This window comes from Tamandua tetradactyla, chromosome 6 (genome assembly GCF_023851605.1).
Source record: "Tamandua tetradactyla isolate mTamTet1 chromosome 6, mTamTet1.pri, whole genome shotgun sequence".
Taxonomy (NCBI): domain Eukaryota; kingdom Metazoa; phylum Chordata; class Mammalia; order Pilosa; family Myrmecophagidae; genus Tamandua; species Tamandua tetradactyla.
The window spans coordinates 39772333-39794848 of NC_135332.1; the positions used below are offsets into that span (position 1 = coordinate 39772333).

The 22516-nt window shown below is 39.9% G+C and overlaps 1 protein-coding gene and 1 pseudogene across 6 annotated transcripts in view; one reads left to right on the forward strand and one right to left on the reverse strand.

Moving 5' to 3' along the window:
* Positions 1-22516, forward strand: part of PPM1E (protein phosphatase, Mg2+/Mn2+ dependent 1E) — a 289214-nt gene that overhangs the window by 53999 nt on the left and 212699 nt on the right. The window lies entirely within an intron of this gene.
* On the reverse strand, positions 21277-21745 carry LOC143687714 (large ribosomal subunit protein uL23 pseudogene; annotated as a pseudogene).

Genomic DNA, 22516 nt, shown 5'->3' on the forward strand with positions numbered 1-22516 from the left:
TGAATTCCTGTATATACCCCACTTGGTCATGGTGTCTAATTCTTTTAATGTGTCATTGGATTTGATTTGCTAGTATTTTATTGAGAATTTTTGCATCTGTATTCACTAGGGAGATTAGCCTGTCATTTTCCTTTCTTATAGCATCTTTACTGGTTTTAGTATAAACTCAGAAAATGAGTTAGGTAGTGTTCCTGTTTCCTCAAGTGTTTGGAAAAATTTGATTAAAATTGGTGTTCATTCTTTTTGGAATGTTTGATAGAATTCCCCTGTGAAGCCACCTGACCCTGGGCTTTTCTTTGTAGGAAGATTTTTGGTGACTGACTGAATCTCTTTACTTGTGATTGGTTTGTTAAGGTCTTCTATTTCTTCCTGAGTCAGTGTACCTTGTTTGTGTGTTTCCAGGAATTTGTCCATTTCATCTAAGTTGTCTAGTTTGTTGGCATATAGTTGCTCATAGTATCCTCTTATGAATTTTTTTTTATTTCTTTAGGGTCTGTGGTAATGACCTTCTTCTCGTTTCTGATTTTGTTTATTTGCATCCTCTCTCTCTTTTTCTTTGTCAGCCTTGCTAGTGGTCCATCGATTTTATTGATTTTCTCAAAGAACCAGCTTTTGGTTTTATTGATTCTTTAATTGTTCTTTTGTTCTCCCATTCATTTAACTTTGTTTTAATCTTTGTTATTTCTTTTCTTCTATTTCCTTTGGGGTTAGGAAGTTCCTCTAGGTGAGCCATTAAATCCTCAGTTTTTTCCCTTGTTTTTTAATATATGCCTTTAGGGTAATAAATTTCCCTTTGGACACATCCTTTGCCACACCCCATAAATTCTCATATGTTGTATTCCAGTTTTCATTCGTCTCCAGATAGCTAACAACTTCTGTAGATTCTCAAATTTCTTCTTTAACCCGCTGGTTGTTTAAAAGTATGTTATTTAATCTCCATGTATCTGTGAAAGTTCTCATTCTTTGATGGTTATTGATTTCCAGCGTCATTCCTTTGTGATCAGAAAAAGTGCTTTGAATAATTTCAATGTCTGTAAATTTATAAAGACCTGTTTTGTGCCCCAGTGTATGTTCTATCTTGGAGAATGTCCCCTGAGCACTAGAGAAGAATCTATATCCTGGTGTTTTAGGGTGTAATGTGCTATATATGTCTGTTAGTTTGAATTCATTTATCACGTTGTTTAAATTCTCTATTTCTTTGCTGATCCTCTGTCTGATTGTTCTATCTATAGAGGAGAGGGTGTCTTGAAGTCTCCTACTGTTATTGAAGAAACATGTATCGCTCCTTTCAGTTTTGCCAATGTTTGTCTCGTGTACTTTGGAGCTCCTTGATTGGTAGCATAAACATTTGTGATTGTTATTTCTTCTTGGTGAATTGTCCCTCTTATTAATATATAGTATCCTTCTTTAACTCTTAAATATTATTACATTTAAAATCCATTCGTCTGCTATTAGTATATCTACTCTTGCTTTCTTTTGATTACAGCTTGTGTGGAGCATCTTTTTCCATTCTTTCACTTTCAATCTAATTGTATCCTTGTGTCTAAGGTGAGTTTCTTATAAGCAGTATACAGCTGGATTATATTTCTTAATCCTTTCTGCCAATCTGTATCTTTTAATTGGTAAGTTTAGTCTGTTAACATTGTAAGTTATTACTGTAAAGGCATTTCTTGAATCCACCATCTCAATCTTTGGAGTTTTTTCCTTTCTTTTTTTTTCTTTGTATGCTGTATGGCCGGCATCACATTTCATTCTTTTTCCCTGTGAGTATCCTGTTATTGCAGCACCATTTGTTGAATTTTGTTTGTTTGTTTTTCAGGGGAGTACATGGGCCAGGAACCGAACCTGGGTCTCTCACATGGCAGGCAAGTCCTTTGGATTTTAATTGCCAGATCTGTATCTGCTTTTCCCTCTTTCTCTGTTTATCCTTTAATGTTTCCCTTACTGTGAACATTCTGTGCCCTCTTCCAGACCTCCTTCACTTGTCTTTTTTTTCTCAGCTGGCAGAACTCCTGTTCTGTAGACCTGGTCTCTTATTGACATATTCTCTCAGCAGTTGTTTGTCTGTGCAAATTTTAATCTCTCCCTCAATTTTGAAGTACAGTTTGGCTGGATACAGAATTCTTGGCTAGAAGTTTTTTTCTTTTAGGATCTTAAATATATCACACCACTGCCTTCTCACATCCATAATGCCATTTGAGTAGTCCAAATTCAGTCTCATGTGGTTTCCTTGTATGTTGTAGATTATTTTTCTCTTGCTGCTTTTAGGATTTTTGACTTCTCTTCAACTTTGACAGACTGATAAGTATGTATCTTGGGGTAGGCCTATTTGGATTTATTTTATTTGGAGTTCGTTGGGCTTCTTTAGTTTGCATATTTATGCCTTTCAAAAGGGTAGGAAGTTTTCCCCTCGTATATCTTCAGCTAGTCTTCCTAGCCCCTTAATCTTTTCTTTTCCAACATTAATGATTATTATATTTGTGCACCTTTTTTTTTATCATGTCCATGAGATCCAATTCCACTTTTTCCATCTTTTTTGCCATTTTCTCTTTCGTGTATTCAAAATTCGTTGTCTTATCCTCTAGTTCACTTATTCTTTCTTCTGCCTCTTCAAATCTGTTGTTGTGTGTCCCTAGTATACATTTTATTTGGTCTACAGCATCTTTAATCTCTGTGATATCTGCGAATTTTCTGTCTCTTGTTACAAATTCTTCTTTATGCTTTTCTAGTGTCTTTTTTATCTTCTTTATGTCATTAACCATCCCACTGATTTTATTTAGAAGGGTTATATGAGCATCTTTATTTAGTTGTCGCAAAAGTCTTTGTCTCCTCCAGTGTTTTAATTTGGTCATTAGGCTGTGCTATATCTATCTGCATTTTCATATGCTTAGTGATTGTCTGTTGTCTTTGAGGCATGTAAATATCTTGATGTGGTTATTTTGGAAGTTGACTTCCTTCAGTAATCTAAAACTTTGAATTTGTGGGATAACTGCGGAGCAGGCTGCGCGGTGTGGGGCAAGGCACAACAGTGTGGTAATGGGTTGTGGCACAGGTGTAGGCATGGGTAGGGGATGCTATGCTGGTGGTTGTGAACGTGGGGTGCAAGTGTGGGGTTGTGGAAGTGTGGTTCAGGTGCCATTGTGAGGGGATGCAGCTCAGGCAGGCTTTAGAGTACAGAAGCAGGTTGCACCATTGGAGACACAGAGGTAGCAAGCTGCAGGAGGTGGAAGGTGGAGCTGTGTGGATGCATAGAGGTTGGTGTGCAGACAGTATTTGGGTGGGCATGTGGAATGTGGGGGTTTTGGGTATCAGGGTGTGGGATGCAGGCACAGAGGTCAAGGGCATAGGGAGAGCAGGGTGTGGGTGAGTCCTTGCACAGGGAGAGGTGTTCTGGGACACCTAGATGCAGATAAATGAGTGTGTAGGGGTGAGGCACAGGTCTCTGAGATTGTTGGACGTGGGTCGGGGCAGGTGATTTCAGGTGGCTAGGGTTCTGTCACGGCTGCTGTCATGGTCAGGTTCATGTGTCAACTTGTCCAAGTGGTGGTACCTGTTTTTCTGTTTGGGCAAGTGCTGGCCTGTCTGTTGCTATGAGGACAGTTCATAGAATTAAATCATGATCGCGTGAGCTGCATCCACAGCTGATTCCATTTGTAATCAGCCAAGGGTAGTGTCTTATGCAATGAGTGATGCTTAATCTAATCACTGGAAGCCTTTTAAGGAGGATTCAGAAGAGACAGGCTCTCTTCCCACTTTGGCCGGTGAGCCTCTCCTGTGGAGTTCATACAGACCCTCGATCAGAATCGTCAGCTTCACAGCTGGCCTTACAGATTTTGGACTCTACATTCCCATGGTTATGTGAGATAATTTTATAAATTTTATATTTACAGATATTTCCTGTTGACTCTGTTTCTCTCGAGACCCCTAACTAATACAACCTGGCAGGTACCAGGCTGGTTCTTAAGAAACAGAATCTTAAAAATGGGTTTTTATGAATGGTTTTCTAGTCTGTCTGGACTCAAAGGCACTAAGGAATCTGATCCCCATAATCAGAATGACACTGCTAATCCATGGAGTGAATTGGCAAAAGAGATAGTCAAAATATCACCCTTCGATTCTTCTAATGCTTCGCTTGTATGAAGCCAGGCTCTGGGGGATAAAGTTTTTGACACTTTTATAGAGTTTTGTGGAAATCGGAGGTGTAGAGGTGTTGTCTGGTTGTTGTGAGATACACTGAATACATTAATGAGCAAAAGGGATGGGCATAAGACTTCAAACGAGAAGCTTAAGCGCCGTCTGACAGATGTAGACGTTTCTATGAGTGTCCTGAAGGAAAATCTTATTTCCTGTAGCCGTAGACTTGAGATCTCTGAAAATCAGACTCAGAATGTTATTGTTAGAGTAGCAACTTTACAGCATAAACTGAAATCTCAATGTTGTGTGGTATCTGCCGTTAAAGTGAGGGCATTGATTGGAAAGGAGTGGGACCTGAAAAATGGAATGATGACATATGGATTGATAATGATGTCAAGGAAGTTGAAACCTTAGGTCATTCTAAGTCTTCTCTAGATAACCCTGTAATAGTCTGCCCTGAAGACATAGCTGCCCTACCGCCAGCCTACCTTGAGGAGTTGGCCACCCAACCTCCTCCTGAAGGGATTAGCCCTAGAGTGGTTAATCCTGTTTCACCAGATGAAACTGCAAATGAAAACCTTGAAGCAAATGGCATGGAAGATACTTCTAATTCTTTTCATGACCCACCCCCACCACCCCTCATTTCTTCCAGACCTATAATTAGACTAAAGTCCCAACAGGCCCCTAAAGATGAGGTACAAAGTATCACACATGAGGAGGTACATTATACTACAAAATAATTATGTGAGTTTTCCAATTTATATAGACAGAAATCAGGGGAATATGTGTGGCAATGGATTTTAAGGGTGTGGGACAATGCTGGGAGGAATATAAGGCTGGGTCAGGCCAATTTCTCTAAGCAGAGATTCTGCATTCAGTGTTATAGCTCAAGGGGTTAGATAAGGCATTTACAGTTTGTTTGTATGGTTGGTTGAAACATGGATCAACAGGTGGCCAACATTACCTGAGGTTGAAATGCCAGAACTGCCCTAGTATAATGTAGATGAGGGGATCCAGAGGTTTAGAGAGATTAGAATGTTAGAGTGGATTTCTCATGCAAAGCCTGCTGTTATACCCCAGGAATGTCCGGAGGATGCATCTTTTACCAGAACAGTGAGAAATAAATTTATGAGACTAGGGCCATCATCCCTGAAGAGCTCTGTAGTAGCACTTCTCTGTAGGTCAGATAATACTGTGAGAACTGCTGTCACTGAGCTGGAATCCTTAAACATAATGGGGATGATGGGATCCTGAGTTGACAGAAGCCAGGTGGCAGCACTTAATCACCAAAGACAGGGTAGACATGGCTATTATAATGGACAGGAAACTCGAAGCAGAAATCAAAATTATATGACTTGCAGAGATTTGTGGCATTGGCTAGTAAATCATGGGCTACCTAGAAATGTAATAGATGGGCAGTCTACTAAATTCTTTTTTGAGCTGTATAAATGAAAGAGTTCTAGGTCAAGTGAACAAAGTCTAACCTGAATTACAAAAACACAGAGTCACAGCCCCTTAATCAATTTCCAGACTTGAGACAGTTTACAGACCCAGAGCCCCTTGAGTGAAGGGGAGGCCAGGTCCCTTTGGGGGAGAACCCTGTTACACTGCCACAAATTTATACTGTTAATCTTCCTCCAAGCCTTCCCCAAGGAGACCAACGGCCTTTTACCAGGGTAACTGTGTATTGGGGAAAAGGAAATGATCAGATATTTTGGGGATTATTAGACACTGGTTCAGAAGTGACATTAATTCCAGGGGACCCAAAATGTTACTCTGGTCTGCCAGTCACAGTGGGGGCTAATGGAGGCCAGGTGACCGATGGAGTTTTAGCTCAGATCTGTCTCACAGTAGGTCCAGTGGGCCCCTGGACCCATTCTGTAGTTATTTCCCCAGTTTCAGAATGTATAATTGAAATAGACATACTGAGCAACTGGCAGAATCCCCACATTGGCTCTCTAACTCATGCAGTGAAGGCTATTATGGTAAAAAAGGCTAAGTGGAAGCCACCAGAAGTGCCCCTACCTGGCAAAATAGTAAATCAGAAGCAATACCAGATACCTGGAGGGATTGCAGAGATTACTGCCACTCTTAAGGACTTAATGGATGCAAGGGTGGTGATTCCCACTATATCCTCATTCAACTTTCCTATTTGGCCTGTGCATAAAACAGATGAGTCTTGGAGAATGACAGTGGATTATTGTAAGCTCAACCAGGTGGTAATTCCAATTGCAGCTGCTGTTCCAGATTTGATATCATTGCTTGAGCAAATAAATACATCCATTGGTACTTGATATGCAGCTATTGATCTGGCAAATGCTTTTTTCTCAATAGCTGTTAGTAAGGACTACCAGAAACAGTTTGCTTTCAGCTAGCAAGGTCAACAATATACTTTCACTGTCCTACCTCAGTGATATATCAACTCTCCAGCCCTATGTCATAATCTTGTCTGCAGTGTCCTTGATCAATTCTCCCTCCCACAAGACATCACACTGGTCCATTATATTGATGATGTCATGTTGATTGGATCTAGTGAACAAGAAGTAGCAACTATTGTAGACTTACTGGTAAGGCATTTGCATGTCAGAGGATGGGAGATAAAGCCAACAAAAATACAGGGGTCTTCCACCTCAGTGAAATTTCTAGGTGTCTAGTGGTACATGTCATGTCAAGATATCTCTTCTAAGGTCAAGGATAAGTTGCTGCATCTGGCCTGTCCTATGACCAAAAAGAGGCACAATGCCTAGTTGGTCTCTTTGGATTTTGGCAACAACATATTCCTCATTTGGGTGTGCTACTCTGACCCATTTATCGAGTGCCCAGAAAAGCTGCTAATTTTGAGTGGGGACCTGCACAAGAGGAGGCTCTGTGACAGGTCCAAGCTGCTGTACAAGCTGCTCTGCCACTTGGGCCAAATGATACAGCAGATCCAATGGTGCTGGAAGTTTCAGTGACAAATAGAGATGCTGTTTGAAGCTTTTGACAGGCTCGTATAGGAGAAAGCACAATGCAGACACTTAGGATTTTGGAGCAAAGCCTTACCATCTGCTGCACGTAACTACTCTCCTTTTGAGAAACAGCTTTTGACCTGCTACTGGGCCTTAGTAGAGACTGAACGCTTATCCTTGGGCCACCAAGTTACCATGAGACATGAGTTGCCTATCGTGAGCTGGGTGTTGTCTGACCCACCAAGCCATAAAGTTGGGAGTGTGCAACAGCACTCTATTGTAAAATGGAAATGGTATGTACGAGATAGGGCCAGAGCAGGTCCTGAAGGCATACGTAAGTTAATTAGGAAGTGGCCCAAATGCCCATGATCTCCACTCCTGCCATATTACCTTCTCTTTCCCAGACCAGAGCTGTGGCCTCCTGGGGAGTTCCTTACAGTGAATTGACTGAGGTAGAGAAGACTCGGGCCTGGTTTACAGATGGTTCATCACAATATGTAGGGGTCACCCGAAAGTGGACAGCTGCAGCACTACAGCCCCTTTCTGTGGTGTCCTTGAAGGACAGTGGTGAGGGGAAATCCTCCTAGTGGGCAGAACTTTGAGCAGTGCACCTGGTTGTTCATTTTGCTTGGAAGGAAAACTAGCTGGAGATGCCTTTTTATACTGACTCCTGGGTTGTTGCTGATGGTTTGGCTGGATGGTCAGGGACTTGGAAAGACCATAATTGAATGATTGGTGACAAAGAGGTCTGGGGAAGAGGTATGTGGATAGACCTTTCTGAGTCGGCTAAAAACATGAACGTATTTGTGTCCCATGTGAATGAGCACCAGAGGGTGACTTCAGCAGAAGAAGGTTTTAATAATCAAGTGGATAAGATGACCCGTTCTTTGGATACCAGTCAGCCTCTTCCCCCAGCAACTCCTGTCATTGTCCAGTGGGCTCATGAGCAAAGTGGTAATGGTTGTAGGGATGGAGGTTATGCATGGGCTCAGCGACATGGACTTCCACTCACCAAGGCTGATCTGGTTATAGCCACTGCTGAGTGCCCAATCTGCCAGCAGCAGAAACCCACACTCAGCCCCCATTATAGCACCATTCCCCGAGGTGACCTACCGGCTACATGGTGGCAGTTTGATTACATTGGACCACTCCCTTCGTGGAAGGGGCAGCGATTTGTTCTACCTGGAATAGACACATATTCTGCATATGGGTTTGCTTTCCTTGCATGCAATGCTTCTGCCAAAACTACCATCTGTGAACTTACAGAATGCCTTATCTGTCATCATGGTATTCCACACAGCGTTGCTTCTGATCAAGGAACACATTTCACCGCAAATGAAGTGCAGGGATGAGCACATGCTCATGAAATTCTCTGGTCTTACCATGTTCCCCATCATCCAGAAGCAGTTGGATTGATAGAATGGTGGAATGGCCTTTTGGAAACTCCAAAAGGATTTTGCCAACTGGGTGACAATACCTTGAAAGACTGGGGTAATATTCTCCAGGAGGCTGTGTGTGCTCTGAATCCATATCTGCTGTATGGTGCTGTTTCTCTCATAGCCACGATCCATGGGTCCAGGAACTAAGGGGTGGAAATGGGAGTGGCACCACTCACTACTACCCCTAGTGATCCACTAGGAAAATTTTTGCTTCCTGTCCCTGTGACCCTGAGCTCTTCTGATCTACAGGTTTTAGTTCCAAAAGGGGGAGTGCTTCCATCAGGAGAAACAACAATGATTCCATTGAACTGGAATCTAAGACTGCCACCTGTTCACTTTCAGCTACTCATGTCCCAGGATCAACAAGCCAAGAAGGAGATTACATTATTGTCTGGGGTGATTGACCCTTACTATTGGGGTAAATAGAACTGCAACTGCACACTGGAGGTAAAGAAGAGTTTTCTTGGAATATAGGACATCCCCTAGGGCGTCTTTTAGTACTACCATGCCCTTTCATTGTTCAATAGTATTTTTACTCAATTTATTTTAACATGTTCCCCCTATTATTTATTTTTAATCCATATTTTTTTACTCATCTGTCAATATCATAGATAAAAGGAGCATCAGACATAAGGTTTTCACACTGAAAAGTCACATTGCAAAGCTGTATCATTATACATTCATCTTCAGCAAACATGGCCACTGGAACACAGCTGTACAGTTTCAGGCACTTCCCTCTAGCCTCTCCAGTATACCTTAAACTAAAAAGGGGTTATCTGTAAAATGCATAAGAATAACCTCCAGGATAACCTCTTGACTCTGTTTGAAATCTCTCAGCCACTGACACTTTATTTCGTCTCATTTCTCTCTTCCCCCTTTCAGTTGAAAAGGTTTTCTCAATCCCTTGATGCTGAGTCCCAGCTCATTCTACGATTTCTGTCCCATGTTGGCAGGGCGGTTTACACCCCTAGGAGTCATGTCCCACGTAGAGAGGGGTAGGGCGGTGAGTTTGCTTGTTGTGTTGGCTGAGAAAAGATAGGCCACATCTGAACAACAAAAGAGTTTCTCTGGGGGTGACTCTTAGGCCTAAGATAAATTTCATATGAACAAACCCCAAAATTGAGGGCTTGGCCTGTTGATTTGGTTGTCCCCACTGCTTGCGAGAATATCAGGAATTCTCTAAATGGGGAAGTTGAATTTTCTCCCTTTCTTGACATTCCCCCAAGGGGGCTTTGCAAGTAATTTTTTTTCACGGTTCAAATCAATCGTCTATCTTTCCTTCTGGTTTCGTTTGTGTCCCCAGCCCTCTATCATTCTCACATTCAGCTTCATTGAGTGTATTAAGACTATTGTGTCTAGCTTGACTTTCAGTAAATGATCACTGTCTGTTGGGGACCAGAGGCTAACCTAAGATAGCGATTGAGCCAACATGGCCACCCCGGCTAATGCAATGGCATCTATATAGTACAACAAGTTTCTTCACGGAAATAGGTTCCCGCCGGGACCTTCCCGCCGGCGCGAACTCCCCACCAATTATCTAACCAGCCCTTCCCGCGGGCGCGAACTCCCTCCTATCATAATGCTCCTCATACCCTACTCCCTCCCCAAGTCGGTATATATACACCCGGCTTGCTTAATAAAATTTGCAGCTTGATCAGAATCCTGTCTTGCTGTCCTTCTTGCGTCTCTCTGTCCCATAGCCATTCTTCCCTCAGCAGGTGGCGGACCCTGTTGACTGTCCTGTGGGCCAGGACAACTGTCACTGTGTGTACACTGTCCAAGTTGGCCCAGAGCCACATATGCCTCCACATCAGACTCATGGAAGATATGTCTTCAGTGTGGTCACAGCACCACAGTCCACAGGACACACCCAATAGAGAGGCCTTTGCAATATCGACCTTTATCTTTTGATTCAGTTTTTTAAATTTTGTTTTGTATTTCCCCAACATTTATTATAAGAATTTTTAAACATACAGGAAAGTTCCAGGAGTTGAACAAGAAACACCCAAAACCCACAGTTTTGATTTTACAGCTGTTTTGCCATATTTGCTTTATCTTATGTCTATCCATTTATACATATATCTTTCCATCTTATTTTTGGATGCATTTTAAAATAAGTTGCATAATTTGCCCATAAGTACTTAATCAAGTGTATAATTTACTAGAGCACAATATTTATTTCCTTTTTGTGTGTGTGTGCTGTATAGTGGAGTCACTATATTTCATTCTTTTTCCATGTGAGTATCCCGTTATTGGAGCACCATTTGTTGAATTTTTGTTTGTTTGTTTGTTTTCTGGGGAAGTGCATGGGCCAGGAATCGAACCTGGGTCTCCTGCATGGCAGGCGAGAATTCTGCAGCTGAGCCACTTTTGCACTGCCGTTTATTTACTTTTTAAAGTAACACTTATATACAATATATTTTACTGAAGATTAGTATTGTACCACTTTGTATTAAACATAAGAACTTTGTAATCATTTATAGTTTACTCCCATTTCCTGTTCTTTATGACAAAGCTGTTCTAGGTATTATACCTATATATGTTATGACCCCTAAAATATGTTGTGAAATTATCGCTTTTAGCAAGCTTGAAGTAGGAAAAGTAAGTGGAAAAAATTGTCTTTTGTTTTCCCACATAATTGTAATTTCCAGTGCTCATAGATCATAGTTTCTTCCTGAAGTCCAGATTTTCTTCTTTCCCTCCAGCCTAAAGAACTACCTTTAGCATTTCTTCTAGTTTTTTTTTCCTTCTTCTTCTTTTTGTCATTCTTGAAGGATATTTTCAGTGAATATAGAATTCTGGGTTAACAGCTGTTTGCTTTCCTTCTTTCTTTCATCACTTTAAAGATGTTTCACGGTCTCTAGCCTTTATAATCTTTCATGAGAAATCATTTGTGCTGGTTTGAAAGGATTATGTACCCTAGAAAAGCGAGGTTTTAATCCTGATCCATTTTGTAGAGGTAGCTGTTTATTTTAATCCCTATTCAGCACTGTAGGTTGGAAAGTTGATTAGGTTATCTCCACAGAGATGTGACACATCTGATTGTTGGTATTAACCTTTAATTAAAAGGAGTTGTGATTCCACCCATTACAGGTGGGTCTTGATTATTTTACTGGAATCCTTTAAAAGGGAAATATTTTGGAGAAAGAGAGAGCCACAAGAACCTCGAGAGCCCACGCAGTCAGAGACCTTTGGAGCTGAAGAAGGAAAACGCCCCCAGGGAATCTTCATGAAACAAGAAGCCTGGAGAAAAAGCTAGCAGACGTCACCATGTTCACCATGTGCCCTTTCAGCTGAGAGTGAAACCCTGAACTTCATTGGCCTTTCCTGAATGAAGGTAACCTCTTGTTGGTGCCTTAATTTGGACATTTATATAGATTTGCTTCAACTGGGACATTTTCATCGCCTTAGAACTGTAAATGTGCAACTTAGTAAATTTCACCTTTTAAAAGATGTTCCATTTCAGGTATATTGCATTTAGGCAGGTAGCAAACTAGAGCATCAGTAGTAAGTTGAATTATGTCATTTTTCTCTGGCAGCTGTCAAGAATTTCTCATCATATTTGATTTTTACCAACTGGACTATAATGTGCCTAGGTATTGTTGTCTATGTATTTATCCTGCTTAGGTTTCAAGCTTTTGAATATGAAAATTTATGTCTTACATCAAATTTGGGAAATTCTGGCCATTATTTCTTCATATATTTTCCTGCCCAATCTCTCTTTCTTCTTTGTGGACTCTGTTTCTGTTTTGTTTTGTTTTGTTTTGTATTTTTGTTTTGAATCTCTGCTTCAGATTGGGTAATTTTTATTGATTTGTCTTGAATTCAATCATATCCAATTTCCTGTGAAGCCCACTCAGTGAATTTTAATTTCAGATTCTATATTTTTTATAGAACTATATTTTTTAGTTCTAGAATCTCCACTTAATTATTTTTTTCACTTAATTCTTTTTTTAAGTTCTATTTCTGTGTAATCATTTCTTATTTTTTCATTCATTATAACCATATTTTCTTTTATGTTCTTGAGAAAAAAATACAACAGCTGCTTTAAAGTCTTGTCTAGCATCTGAGTCACCTTAGGTGTGGATTCCATTGTTTGCCTTTTTTGTGAATTTGAGTCTCATTTTCATGTTTCTTCATATACTTACTAGTTTTGGATTATATTGTGGACATTGTGAATGATATGTTGTAAAAGACTCTGAATTTCTTATGTTCTCCAAAGAGTATTGATTACTTTACCAGGTTTAATTTCTCTGGACTCAAACTCCAACCTTTATGTCTTTTGTGGTAGCAGCCAGCAAAATATCTATTTAATTCTTTGAAACTTGACTGATCATGTTCTCCCATGTATGTATTATCTGATATCAGGCAGAATTTCAATAAAATTTGTATTTCTTCTGTGTGGCCTCATGCTTTCTGTCATGTTCCTCCTTACATTCCAGCAATAGCAATCACTTCTGATCCATTAAGACAGTAAAAGTGATAATTTTCAATGTGAACTTTCTTGCTCTGCTTGACAGAGACAAGCACCTGCTCTCAGGCAAAAAGTTGTTAAAAAAAAAAACAGGAAGGTCACCAGTGCTGTAGATTTCTACCAAGTGTAGACTCTGCTCCAATTTCTGCTTGACTTTGTTGCTCTCCAGTACCTTTGGAAAGTTTTTAGTATTTTGTGCAAAGTTTGCAATAGTTCTTTGCAGCCCCCAGTTCTTTTTTTTTTTTTTAATTTTTTTTTTTATTTTTATTTTTTTATTAACGGAAAAAAAAAAAAAAAGAAATTAACACAACATTTAGAAATCATACCGTTCTACATATGCACTCAGTAATTCTTAACATCATCACATAGATGCATGATCATTGTTTCTTAGTACATTTGCATCGGTTTAGAGGAACTAGCAACGCAACAGAAAAAGATATAAAATGTTAATATAAAGAAAAGAAATAAAAGTAGTAGTAATAGTAAAAAACAACAACAACAAACAAACCAACAAGCAAACAAAAACAAAAAAAACCCTATAGCTCAGATGCAGCTTCATTCAGTATTTTAACATGATTACTTTACAATTAGGTATTATTGTGCTGTCCATTTTTGAGTTTTTGTATCTAGTCCTGTTGCACAGTCTGTATCCCTTCAGCTTCAATGACCCATTGTCTTACCCTGTTTCTAACTCCTGCTGAACTCTGTTACCAATGACATATTTCAAGTTTATTCTCGAATGTCCGTTCACATCAGTGGGACCATACAGTATTTGTCCTTTAGTTTTTGGCTGGATTCACTCAGCATAATATTCTCTAGGTCCATCCATGTTATTACATGGTTCATAAGTTTATCTTGTCTTAAAGCTGCATAATATTCCATCGTATGTATATACCACAGTTTGTTTAGCCACTCTTCTGTTGATGGAGATTTTGGCTGTTTCCATCTCTTTGCAATTGTAAATAACGCTGCTATAAACATTGGTGTGCAAATGTCCGTTTGTGTCTTTGCCCTTAAGTCCTTTGAGTAGATACCTAGCAATGGTATTGCTGGGTCGTATGGCAATTCTATATTCAGCTTTTTGAGGAACCACCAAACTGCCTTCCACAGTGGTTGCACCCTTTGACATTCCCACCAACAGTGGATAAGTGTGCCTCTTTCTTCGCATCCTCTCCAGCACTTGTCATTTTCTGTTTTGTTGATAATGGCCATTCTGGTGGGTGTGAGATGATATCTCATTGTGGTTTTGATTTGCATTTCTCTAATGGCCAGGGACATTGAGCATCTCTTCATGTGCCTCTTGCCCATCCATGTTTCTTCTTCTGGTAGGTGTCTGTTTAAGTCTTTTTCCCATTTTGTAATTGGGTTGGCTGTCTTTTTGTTGTTGAGTTGAATAATCTCTTTATAAATTCTGGATACTAGACCTTTATCTGATATGTCGTTTCCAAATATTGTCTCCCATTGTGTAGGCTGTCTTTCTACTTTCTTGATGAAGTTCTCTGATGCACAAAAGTGTTTAATTTTGAGGAGCTCCCATTTATTTATTTCCTTCTTCAGTGTTCTTGCTTTAGGTTTAAGGTCCACAAAACCACCTCCAGTTGTAAGATCCATAAGATATCTCCCAACATTTTCCTCTATCTGTTTTATGGTCTTAGACCTAATGTTTAGATCTTTGATCCATTTTGAGTTAACTTTTGTATAGGGTGTGAGAGATGGGTCTTTTTTCATTCTTTTGCATATGGATATCCAGTTCTCTAGGCACCATTTATTGAAGAGACTGCTCTGTCCCAGGTGAGTTGGCTTGACTGCCTTATCAAAGATCAAATGTCCATAGATGAGAGGGTCTATATCCGAGCACTCTATTCGATTCCATTGGTCGATATATCTATCTTTATGCCAATACCATGCTGTTTTGACCACTGTGGCTTCATAGTATGCCTTAAAGTCAGGCAGCACGAGACCTCCAGCTTCGTTTTTTTTTCCTCAAGATGTTTTTAGCAATTCGGGGCACCCTGCCCTTCCAGATAAATTTGCTTATTGGTTTTTCTATTTCTGAAAAATAAGTTGTTGGGATTTTGATTGGTATTGCATTGAATCTGTAAATCAATTTAGGTAGGATTGACATCTTAACTATATTTAGTCTTCCAATCCATGAACACGGTATGCCCTTCCATCTATTTAGGTCTTCTGTGATTTCTTTTAACAGTTTTTTGTAGTTTTCTTTATATAGGTTTTTTGTCTCTTTGGTTAAATTTATTCCTAGGTATTTTATTCTTTTAGTTGCGATTGTAAATGGGATTCGTTTCTTGATTTCCGCCTCAGCTTGTTCATTACTAGTGTATAGAAAAGCTACAGATTTTTGAATGTTGATCTTGTAGCCTGCTACTTTGCTGTACTCATTTATTAGCTCTATTAATTTTGTTGTGGATTTTTCTGGGTTTTCTACATATAGTATCATATCGTCTGCAAACAGTGATAGTTTTACTTCTTCCTTTCCTATTTTGATGCCTTGTATTTCTTTTTCTTGCCTAATTGCTCTGGCTAGAACTTCCAACACAATGTTGAATAATAGTGGTGATAGTGGACATCCTTGTCTTGTTCCTGATCTTAGGGGGAAAGTTTTCAATTTTTCCCCATTGAGGATGATATTAGCTGTGGGTTTTTCATATATTCCCTCTATCATTTTAAGGAAGTTCCCTTGTATTCCTATCTTTTGAAGTGTTTTCAGCAGGAAAGGATGTTGAATCTTGTCAAATGCCTTCTCTGCATCAATTGAGATGATCATGTGATTTTTCTGCTTTGATTTGTTGATATGGTGTATTACATTAATTGATTTTCTTATGTTGAACCATCCTTGCATACCTGGGATGAATCCTACTTGGTCATGATGTATAATTCTTTTAATGTGTTGTTGGATACGATTTGCTAGAATTTTATTGAGAATTTTTGCATCTGTATTCATTAGAGAGATTGGTCTGTAGTTTTCTTTTTTTGTAATATCTTTGCCTGGTTTTGGTATGAGGGTGATGTTGGCTTCATAGAATGAATTAGGTAGTTTTCCCTCCACTTCGATTATGTTGAAGAGTTTGAGGAGAGTAGGTACTAATTCTTTCTGGAATGTTTGATAGAATTCACATGTGAAGCCGTCTGGTCCTGGACTTTTCTTTTTAGGGAGCTTTTGAATAACTAATTCAATCTCTTTACTTGTGATTGGTTTGTTGAGGTCGTCTATTTCTTCTTGAGTCAAAGTTGGTTGTTCATGTCTTTCCAGGAACCTGTCCATTTCTTCTAAATTGTTGTATTTATTAGCGTAAAGTTGTTCATAGTATCCTGTTATTACCTCCTTTATTTCTGTGAGGTCAGTAGTTATGTCTCCTCTTTCATTTCTAATCTTATTTATTTGCATCCTCTCTCTTCTTCTTTTTGTCAATCTTGCTAAGGGCCCATCAATCTTGTTGATTTTCTCATAGAACCAACTTCTGGTCTTATTGATTTTCTCTATTGTTTTCATGTTTTCAATTTCATTTATTTCTGCTCTAACCTTTGTTATTTCTTTCCTTTTGCTTGCTTTGGGATTAGTTTGCTGTTCTTTCTCCAGTTCTTCCAAGTGGACAGTTAATTCCTGCATTTTTGCCTTTTCTTCTTTTCTGATAAAGGCATTTAGGGCAATAAATTTCCCTCTTAGCACTGCCTTTGCTGCGTCCCATAAGTTTTGATATGTTGTATCTTCATTTTCATTTGCCTCTAGGTATTTACTAATTTCTCTTGCAATTTCTTCTTTGACCCACTTGTTGTTTAAGAGTGTGTTGTTGAGCCTCCATGTATTTATGAATTTTCTGGCCCTCCGCCTATTATTGATTTCCAACTTCATTCCTTTATGATCCGAGAAAGTGTTGTGTATGATTTCAATATTTTTAAATTTGTTAAGACTTGCTTTGTGACCCAGCATATGGTCTATCTTTGAGAATGATCCATGAGCACTTGAAAAAAAGGTGTATCCTGCTGTTGTGGGATGTAATGTCCTATAAATGTCTGTTAAGTCAAGTTCATTTATAGTAATATTCAGGTTCTCTATTTCTTTATTGATCCTCTGTGTAGATGTTCTGTCCATTGATGAGAGTGGTGAATTGAAGTCTCCAACTATTATGGTATATGTGTCTATTTCCCTCTTCAGTGTTTGCAGTGTATTCCTCACGTATTTTGGGGCATTCTGGTTCGGTGCGTAAATATTTATGATTGTTATGTCTTCTTGCTTAATTGTTCCTTTTAATAGTATATAGTGTCCTTCTTTGTCTCTTTTAACTGTTTTACATTTGAAGTCTAATTTGTTGGATATTAGTATAGCCACTCCTGCTCTTTTCTGGTTGTTGTTTGCATGAAATATCTTTTCCCAACCTTTCACTTTCAACCTATATTTATCTTTGGGTCTAAGATGTGTTTCCTGTAGACAGCATATAGAAGGATCCTGTTTTTTAATCCATTCTGCCAGTCTATGTCTTTTAATTGGGGAATTCAGTCCATTGACATTTAGAGTTATTACTGTTTGGATAATATTTTCCTCTACCATTTTGCCTTTTGTATTATATATATCATATCTGACTTTCCTTCTTTCTACACTTTTCTCCATGTCTCTCTCTTCTGTCTTTTTGTATCTGACTCTAGTGCTTCCTTTAGTATTTCTTGCAGAGCTGGTCTCTTGGTCACAAATTCTCTTAGTGACTTTTTGTCTGAGAATGTTTTAATTTCTCCCTCATTTTTGAAGGACAATTTTGCTGGATATAGGAGTCTTGGCTGGCAGTTTTTCTCTTTTAGTAACTTAAATATATCATCCCACTGTCTTCTAGCTTCCATGGTTTCTGCTGAGAAATCTACACATAGTCTTATTGGGTTTCCCTTGTATGTGACGGATTGTTTTTCTCTCGCTGCCTTCAAGATCCTCTCTTTCTCTTTGACCTCTGACATTCTAACTAGTAAGTGTCTTGGGGAACGCCTATTTGTGTCTAATCTCTTTGGGGTGCGCTGCACTTCTTGGATCTGTAATTTTAGGTTTTTCATAAGAGTTGGGAAATTTTCAGTGATAATTTCTTCCATTAGTTTTTCTCCTCCTTTTCCCTTCTCTTCTCCTTCTGGGATACCCACTACACGTATATTTGTACGGTTCACATTGTCCTTGAGTTCCCTGATACCTTGTTCAAATTTTTCCATTCTTTTCTGGATAGTTTCTGTTTCTTTTTGGAATTCAGATGTTTCATCCTCCAAATCACTAATTCTATCTTCTGTTTCTTTAAATCTGTCATTGTAGGTATCCATTGTTTTTTCCACCTTTTCTACTTTATCTTTCACTTCCATAAGTTCTGTGATTTGTTTTTTCAGTTTTTCTATTTCTTCTTTATGTTCAGCCCATGTCTTCTTCATGTCCTCCCTCAATTTATCGATTTCATTTTTGAAGAGGTTTTCCATTTCTGTTCGTATATTCAGCATTAGTTGTTTCAGCTCCTGTATCTCATTTGAACTATTGGTTTCTTCGTTTGACTGGGCCATATGTTCAATTTTCTGAGCGTGATCCGTTATCTTCTGCTCGCGTCTGGGCATTTAGTCAGATTTCCCCGGGTGTTCGACCCCACAGCTTGAAAGATTTTTCTGCACAATCTCTGGGTTCTGTTCTTCCTATCCTGCCCAGTAGGTGGCGCTCGTGGCACACGCCTGTCTGTGGGTTCCACCAGCGAAAGTTGCTGTGGGTCCCTCAACTCTGGAAAACTCTCGCCGTAGGGGAGGTTCGGCAACCTAAGCGTCTTGGAAGAATGCCAGCCGGCCCGGGGTTCCAAACGTGGGGAGGGTCGCCGGCCGTCGCAGCACAGGAGAGCGTCCGGCCAAATTAGCCAGTCGGCGTGGGGCACCAAGCGTGGCGGGAGGGCGCCAGCTGTCGCAGCCCGAGAGAGTACACTGTTACCAGCCGACGGGGGAGTCACGTGTTTGGAAGGGATCCCCCGGTCACTGTTCTCCGCAGTCTGGGGGTTTCCGACCCAACTATCTTAGTTGTTCCGGGGGGCCTCGTGTGGTGGGGGCACCAGCCGCTGCGGCCTAAGGGGACCGCCTGTCCAATTCTACCAGCTGGCCCAGGAAGGTGGAAGGGAGGGACTCCGGTCGCTTGTCGTCCCACCCAGGAAAGCCCGTGCCCCTTGGTGATCTCACCGGAGCTGGATCTCCCAGATAGTCAGCCGTTCCAGGATGGGGTCCGCTGTCCCTTTGATCTCCGTCGTGGCTCCGGGAGCTGCTCTGTATTATCTCCACTCCCCCAGTAGCTGTTCTGGAGGAGGAAAGGTGAGGGCGGCAAGGCTGTCGAGGCTGGTGGCGGAGGAGCACGGTGAAGGCGGGGGAAGAGGGCACCGTGGTGGTTGGAGAGCAGCCGGAGCAGGAGGGGGAAGAGAGGGGAGAAGGAGGTCGGGCGGCTCGGCTGCTGCGGGGCGTGGGCGCCGCGCGGCGGGCCGGCGGAGAAAGAGAGGGGAGAAGGAGGTCGGGCGGCTCGGCTGCTGCGGGGCGTGGGCGCCGCGCGCCCAGTTCTTTTTATTTATTTATTTATTTATTTTTGAGAGGGCCTGAGTTCTTATTCTTTCCTATTTTTTTTTTTTTTGTTACTGCATGTATGTTTACTTAACAAACCACTTTTTCTAACTCCAAAATAATGTGTTTTGTTTTTTTTCTTAAATAATCAATTGTATAGATGGGCTTATAATGGAAAGCCACAGTTCCTGGTTCTACCTTTTTTGATCTCCATCCTTATCCAACCCAGTTCCAGAAGCAACCACTTTTACCTTTTAGTTAATCTTCAGTACCTTAAACTTTCTCTCTGCTTTTGGATATCTGTAACAATATTTTAATTCTTACGCTGGTCCCAGACACTGCTGTTACCACACCAAGCTTATTACTTAAATCTCTCTCTTTTTTTTTTTTTTTTAAATTTACATGGTTCCCTCTTCATTCACTCTTTTCATCTATTCTCTTCTCAGATGCAAAACTGGAGAAATTCTTTAGCCTGGAGATTATGAAGGTTGCTATATACAGAAACATGCAATAAGGTCATATGTGAGTGTGTGTGTATGAAATATGTATGCTTCAGCACAGGGTTTCTCAACCTTGACACTATTGATATATTGGGATCTATTGTGGGGAGCATTGTACCATGTTTAGTAGCTACCTGGCCTTTACCCAGTAAATGGGTAAAGAGGCCAGATGGAGCACCACCACACTTGTGATAACCAAAAGTATTCTCCAGATATTGCCAAATGTCCACTGGGGGGAAAAATGCTTTCAGTTGAGCATCACTATTTGGCAGTACACTTAGGAAACAGGCAAGCCATATTGAGGAGGAGTAGAAATAATTTTATGAAATCCTAGACCAGTTTATTTTGCTGCCATTTTTTTCTGGGCTACCAGGTTTTCTGTTTTTAATAGGGTAGTCCAGAACCATCTTGCCATTATTTTCAGAAGTAAATTTAAGTTTAGTAGTAGTGGCTTATTTTTCATATATAACCCGAACGTTACTTCAGATAAAAGTGGGTTTTAAGTTTAAATTTTTAAAATCAATTGGCTTTGTAAAGTTTTAAAAAAAAGTTTGAATCTAACATAAGTGATATATCTTGAGGTTTATTGTAATCTTAGTTTTTTTTGTGAAAAAAATAAACTTTTATCTCTTTCTTTTCCACTATTAAGTTATTTTTTGTCTTTTACATTTTCTAGATAAAGCAAAATCATATATAATAATAACAGTAAGCAGGAATCCCTGTCTAGTTCCTGATTGACTCAAAATTTTTTTTAGCACTTCACAATTTGTTCATAAAATATATCTACTATTTATTTTAAAATATTGAATAGAAATCATCTCTATTAATAAAAAAATAACAGCAGATACTCCACTCTCAAGGAGGTGGAGCATAACTCTCCACTCTCTAAGTGTGGGCTCTGCTTAGTGACTTTCTTCCAAAAGTGTAGTATGGAAAATAGAGGAAAGGAGTAACTTTACAGTAAATGAACCTGACAAACACTACCTCAGTCAATTGATCAAAGTCAATTTCAACAGTGATAAGACATGTTGATAGTATATATCCCTTTTTTTTAATGGTCAAAAACTTATATTTAGGGTGGTACAATGGTGAGTCAGCAGCAAAATTCTTGCCTGCCATGTTGGAGATGCGGGTTCGATTCCTAGAACCTGCTCATGCCAAAAAAGAAAAATAACCAAAAAACAAAAAAACTTGTATTTAGCTTTTACCAGCTGGGCAGTTTAAATGATCCCAATTTTGATGGCAGTATCCAAAGCGTCATAGTCAGGAGCCAGTTGAACATATGCCTTCTTCTCTCCATCAGACCTGATCAGACTGTTGACCTTGGCCATGTCAGTATCACAGAGCTTCGTCACAGCCTGTTTGATCTGATGCTTGTTGGCCTTGACATCCACAATGAACACAAGTGTGTTGTTGTCATCAGTCTTCATGGCTGATTCAGCAGTTGGGGGGAACTTGGTGATGGCATTGTGGTCAAACTTGTTTCTCCTAGGGGCACTCTTCAAGGATATTTGGGTTATCTTCTGAGACACAGTGTCTTGGGCCAGTGGAATGTGGGTGAGGTGAGGGTCCTTTTTTTGTGGCTGTGGGTGCCTTTTAGTGCTGCCTTCTTGACTTTCAAAACGTGAGCTTTAGCTTCAGTTTTGGGAAAGACGGGGCTTCCTTCTTCACTTTTGGTGCCATCTTCATGAAAAAGATAGTATGTACTCTTAATATGATGTGATGAAAATGACGCTTGACCTCTCTGGTCTTCCTCCCCTAAAACCTATAAACCTAGTCTAATCACAATAAAAACATCAAACCAAGAGGCATTCTACAAAATACCTGGCCAGTACTCCTCGACACTGTGAAGGTGATAAAAAATCAAGGTAGTGTGGGAAACTGTCATAGCCAAAGGAACCTCAGGAAGCATGATTATTAAATGTAATGTGGTGTCTCTGAGGTGATCCTAGGTGATCCTAGAAGATGAAGGAGTAGCTGATGAGGAAGGTTTTGAGACAGGTTATCATAGGTTTGGTCACCATTGTCCCTAAAGCCATACTTGTAACCTTAATTTTTTAAAAAACATTTTTTATTGTGAAATATAACATATATTCAAAAAAGGCAGTAAGTTTAAAAGTACTTTGTAACAAGTAATTATAGAATGTGTTTCAGAGCTTAGTATGGGTTCCTGTTTCACAATTTTAGGTTTTCCTTCTAGTTGCTCCAAGACATCGGAGACTAAAAGAAATAATATAATTATTCAGCAGTCATACTCCTTTGTTAAATCCTATCTTTCTCCTCCTTTGATCTTTCTCCCAATCTTTTGGAGAATTTGACCTGTGCTCTCATGTTGGAAAGGGCTGTCGATAATATGGGATAGGGGGATGGAACTAGTTGATGTTCTGGAGAGGCTGTCTCTTCTGGGTTTCAGGACTTATCTGACCTAGGAACCCATCTGGAGGTTGTAGGTTTCTGGAA